General features: G+C 39.0%; 1 protein-coding gene across 1 annotated transcript in view; it reads left to right on the top strand.

Annotated features, from left to right (window-relative positions):
• Positions 1–917: 917 nt before the first annotated feature.
• GP1BB (glycoprotein Ib platelet subunit beta) overlaps positions 918–6,000 on the top strand; it is a 39,028-nt gene continuing 33,945 nt past the window's right edge. Inside the window, exon 1 of the mRNA XM_073559082.1 lies at positions 918–1,016. The gene's annotated coding sequence lies outside the window, so the exon portion shown is untranslated. The remainder of the gene's footprint in view (positions 1,017–6,000) is intronic.

Here is a 6,000-nt window from a genome sequence, read left to right as displayed (position 1 = left end):
TGGCCTATGGATCAGGCCTCGATAACACACAAGATGCTACAAACTCTTTTTAAAGGTAGGTCCCTTACTGTATGACATTAATAACAGAATTTTTTTTGTTGCCTATGGATCAGGCCTCTATAACACTAGATGCTACAAACTCTTTTTAAAGATAGGTCCCTGACAACTGAAGTCAGTTGCAGTAAAGGCCTGGCAAAGCATCACAAAGGAGGAAACCCAGTGTTTGGTGACGTCCATGGCTTTCCAGACTTCAGGCAGTCATTGTATTAAAAATGAACATTCTATTTATGATAAAGTTAATTTGTCCAATTACTTTTGAGCCCCTGAAATGAGGATGCTTTAAAGAAAAATGGTTGCAATTCTAAAATGTTTCACAGGATATTTTTTTTCAACCCCTTTAATTATCCTGAAAGTCTACAATTCAATTATATCTCCCTTGCTTTATTTTAAATAAAACCAGTGACAAGCAAATGACGAAGATTCGTTCACGGCAAGTCTATGAGAGCCTTATTTCAGGATCGTATCGGCTCTCATAGACTCACAGTTCCAGCAAACACTGGAACGATCTAGCAGGTCACAGCAGAAGGCTGACCAGAGCGGTGCCGATATCAGAAGAAGACGGCGACTGGTCAGTAGAAAACTAGAGGCAGGAAACTTAGATTAGTGGCACCACTCCGGTGGTAAAAAAAACACACACAGTATATACAATATACAACAGATAAAATAGAATTTTTCATGACATTCTCATTCCTTTTTTGGCGGTGGAGAATTCTTATTCACTGTCAAGCACTATCTGTTCATAATCACCTCTGCCCATTGCTGCGTGAGACTCAAAGTGGGTGTCACCTTTGCATGAAAGAGTTAAACGCTGTTTCCTGCCTGAAATACTTTTAAACCCTTCTGCCGTCTTATCATTCCCTGACACTTTGCTGTTATCGTTCAGCCTAGGTTCAGCAACGTCATCACCCACGCAGTGACTGTGTCCCTCGGGACTGCACTATCCCAATAGCTCGGGGGTAAGTCCAATTATTATTTTATTTTATTCTATTTGCAGGCGTTTTGGGAAATTTTATGTAATAGCGCCAGTGCGAGTTTATACAGTATAAATTCTTCAATTAAATATTTCCAAGCCTGTAAGCTCTGCCACCAAGATAGATTGAAGATGGCATGCAGTATTCACTAGTTTTCTCTCCTATGAGCAGATTTGTGCTATGTCTTACTGGACACAATATGTAAAAAAACACATTATGTTCTGCCCCAGAAGCAATAGCTTTGGATACTAAAATATCTCCATTCGACAGTCACTGCATGGAGGTACCATACAGAGGCACAGAAAGTGAGCACGCCATGTGCGCCAAACCTCCATAACGGAGATTGGTTGTTTACATGAGGTTTTGTGCAAAATATATTGAATAGGGCAATTAAGGTATATGAATATATGTATGTATATTTTTTAAATTTGTTTTACTTTATTCATGCCCCTTCTTATAATTCTAGCATTCTATGAATCTGTGGTCAATATATGGAAAGAGTTTTGATCACTGACCTGTAACAGTAATTGCTTACCATTTGTTTTTTCTTCACTGAGGATGCCTTATGTATAATTTGGCCATTTGTTGTAGTCACCATATATTTTGCATAGAAACAATACATTGTTCCACAGCATTCTTTTGCTTTGTGATGTTTAGCAAAGAAAACAAAAAAACAAAACTGTAGCTGTGTAGCTGCAGGAAAATGTAATACTTGCATTAATGAACTTATACATTTGGAAAGTGAATTTTCCATTTCTCGGAACACAATGCCACAGATCTCATGAGGCTGTAGTATGTGTTGTTTTAATATTTTCATTTTTCATATTGTTTTGGGCTTATTTTTTTGCTGCTTTCTTGTACCCCCAGTATAATGGGCTCACATGTATCCAAAGTGGGATCATTTCATTTTATGGATAAAATTGTAACACTTCTCCTATACTATAACCAAGTCTATTATTTATTCAATTGTACAAACTGACATACAATTAAGCTTCATTTACAGACTCTTCCTAAGTTGTTTGGTTAAAAAAACAAAAACACAACCCAATATTTAACAATCAAAATTTTTTTGCAAGGTACTTGCTTTTTTTTATACTTTGTGAGATCTTTTTATTTATTTATATATTTTATTGCATGTGCAGCTTTGTGAACTTTAATACTATATTTGTGCTTTTTGGCCACACTAGATCCAAAATTAGTTGAGGGAAAATCATTTTTGACATGTACCATGTGGAGTACACATAGTTTTATACCGATAATAGAACTATGCAGATTTAAACAAGAAGCAATAAGAAAGTATGAGATTGATCCATATTCCTCAGGTCTGATTTATGACTTGATCCTACAATATATCAGCGTCTGCCTTTTAGCTTGAGGAAATCTTTTCTAAGGCCTTGTTCCTATGATGAGTGGTGAATATTTGAGATTACAGGTTAGTTAGATTAGGTTACTTGCATTTTTACACTTCTGCCACCCGAATGGAACTTTTGGACTAAAGTTCGGTCGGGTACCAGAACCTAAACTTCCACGGGTCTGCTCATCCCTATCCCATCCCTAATATTTTAAATGAACCTACTTTGTTTTTGATAGTTTCTGACATTTGGTTTTGAAAAATATTTATTGATACGTTCATATGTGGATTACATGCATTTAATTTCAGCAGCATATGTGTTTCTTTTATTATTATTATTTATTTATATAGCACCATTGATTCCATGGTGCTGTGCATAAGAAGGGGTTACATACAAATTACAGATCACTTACAGTAAACAAACTAACTATCACAGACTGATATAGAGGGGAGAGGACCCGGCCCTTTCGGGCTAACATGCTACAGGGGGCCATGGGGAAAATATGCACATAAAGCTCAGCGTAACCACAAAAGAAATGAACATGTTGCGGATTTCAAAAATGCAGTACAGCTCTCAGAATAGAGCGATGTAAAAATAATAATGTTTTCTATAAAATAGTTTTTATTGTGTAAAAGCCCCAAAACATAAAAAAGATATAAATTGGGTATCGCTGTTATCGTACTGACCTGAAGAATAAAGCTGCCTTACCAATTTTACGGAACGGTATTAAAACAACAAAAAGCAATTCCTGAATTGCTGGTTTTTGTTCATTCTGTCTCCCAAAAATCGAAATAAAAAGTGATTAAAAAATGCAATGTGCCCAAAAATGTTACCAATAAAAGCACCAGCTTGTCCCGCAATAAACAAGCCATAACATGACTCTGTTGGCCAAAATGTGGAAAAATTACAGCTCTCAACATGTGGTGATGCAAAAACTAGCATATGGCTCTCTTGGCCAAATCTATCTGGATCAGGGAGACAGCACCTTCTGCCAGCCAATGTGAAGGTATCTGTGCAGGGCCGCCATCAGGGTATTAACTGTCCTTACTGGCGTATGGGGCCCGATGAGCAAAAGGGGCCCGCTGCGGGACCTCTGTCCTCTGCTCACCAGGCCCGCAGTGGCAGGATTCTGCCGGCTCAGTAACTGCCCGTGGAGGCCGGCAGCTGACATCAGCGGGCACGTCGCTGGCGTATGATGTCACTGCAGGAACGACTATGTGCGCTTCAGGTGTATCGAGCCAGGGACGTCGCTGGAGCTCGACCAGGAACGGAGAACCTTTTTAAATTTTTTTTTTTGTAAAGCCGTGGTATGTAGCTGCATTATACACATATGGGGGAGCATTATACACCTATAGGGCTGCATTATACCTCTATGAGGGAGCATTATACCCCTAGTGGGAATAATTATATTATGGGATTATGGGGGAGCATTATACCCCTATGGGGGAGCATTATATTATGGGGAAGCATTATACCCCTATTGGGGAGCATTATACCCCTATGGGGGAACATTATACACCTATGGGACTGCTTTATACCCCTAAAGGAGAGCATTTTACTACTATGGGAAGCATTATACCCCAATGAGGGAGCATTACATTATGGAAGAGCATTATACCCCTATGGGGGAGCATTATACCCCTATGGGAGAGCATTATACACCTATGGTGGAGCATCATTCACCTATAGGGGAGCATTATACCCCTATGGGCAAGCATTATTCCCATATGGGGGAGCATTATATTATGGGGTTGCATTATACCCCTATTGGGTGCATTATATTATCGGGTGCATTATACCGCTATCGGGCTGCGTTGTACTGCTATGGGGCTGCTTTATACTGCTTTGGGGCTCCATTAAACTGCTATATATGACTATGGGATGCATTACTATTATTCATAACTATGGGGCAATATGGTTAGACATGAGGCAGAATGGGTGGACTTGTGGCGTCCAGAATGTGGGATATTATTACTGTAGGGTCTAATTAAAGGATATTATGTTTCAGGATACTGTTTTCAGTGGGGGAGAAAAGGCCCTGTTACTGTGCAGGGTGACATGGTCGCGTTTTTTCATCTGGCATAGTATAGAGGTTGGGCAAAATCATTGGTGAGTTAATGTGTTACCTGTACACTTACTGTGTATAATGTCACTAGTGATCATGGTATTACCTGTACACTGACACTATATAGAGGTCTCTTGTGTATAATGTCACTGGGGATCCCTGTATTACCTGTACACTGACACTATATACAGAGCTTGTGTGTATATTGTCACTGGTGATCACTGTATTACCTGTACACTATACACTATAACACTATATACAGAGCTCCTGTGTATAAAGTCACTGGTGATCACTGTATTACCTGTACAGTATACACTATATACAGAGTTCCTGTGTATGTCATTGTTGAGCACTGTATTAACTGTACACTGACACTATATACAGAGCTCCGGTGTATAATGTCACTGGTGATCACTGTATTACCTGTACAGTATACACTATATACAGAGCTCCTGTGTATGTCACTGTTGAGCACTGTATTACCTGTACACTGACACTATATACAGAGCTCGTGTGTATAATGTCACTGGTGATCACTGCATTACCTGTACACTATACAGGACTGGCGCATAGCAAATGTGGTACCAATATTTAAAAAGGGCTCTAAAAGTGAACCTGGAAATTTTAGGCCAGTAAGTCTAACCTCTATTGTTGGTAAAATATTTGAAGGGTTTCTGAGGGATGTTATTCTGGATTATCTCAATGAGAATAACTGTTTAACGCCATATCAGCATGGGTTTATGAGGAATCACTCCTGTCAAACCAATCTAATCAGTTTTTATGAAGAGGTAAGCTATAGACTGGACCAAGGTGAGTCATTGGATGTGGTATATCTTGATTTTTCCAAAGCGTTTGATACCGTGCCACACAAGAGGTTGGTACACAAAATGAGAATGCTGGGTCTGCGGGAAAATATGTGTAAATGGGTAAGTAACAGGCTTAGTGATAGAAAGCAGAGGGTGGTTATAAATGGTATATTCTCTAACTGGGTCGCTGTGACCAGTGTAGTACTGCAGGGGTCGGTGTTGGGACCTATTCTCTTCAACATATTTATTAACGATCTGGTAGAAGGTTTGCACAGTAAAATATCGATATTTGCAGATGATACAAAACTATGTAAAGCAGTCAAAACAAGAGAAGATAGTATTCTGCTACAGATGGATCTGGATAAGTTGGGAACTTGGGCCGAAAGGTGGCAGATGCAGTTTAACAATGATAAATGTAAGGTTATACACATGGGAAGAAGGAATCAATATCACCATTACAAACTGATACAGGAAAGATGTATATCTTTGTACCGTGTTAGCCAGTGGATAGAAAAATATTCAGGATTGAGAGTCCTCAGTAGTTGATACCTTTTAATGGCTAACTGAAAAGATGGTAATACATTGCAAGCTTTCAAGACTACTCAGGTCTCTTCATCAGGCTAGACTAATACAAAATCTGAAGTCACATATTTATGCACAATACAGCCTAGAAAAAATGCAATAGATAAGACAAGTGACGTGAAGCAGAACTATCAATATGGGAGAGGGAGAAACATAGTGGGAGA

This window comes from Dendrobates tinctorius, unplaced genomic scaffold (assembly GCF_039654945.1).
Source record: "Dendrobates tinctorius isolate UK_male_01 unplaced genomic scaffold, ASM3965494v1 ptg000265l, whole genome shotgun sequence".
Taxonomy (NCBI): domain Eukaryota; kingdom Metazoa; phylum Chordata; class Amphibia; order Anura; family Dendrobatidae; genus Dendrobates; species Dendrobates tinctorius.
Note: the sequence above shows the minus strand (reverse complement) of the source record. Positions and strands in the feature narration are given on the sequence as shown.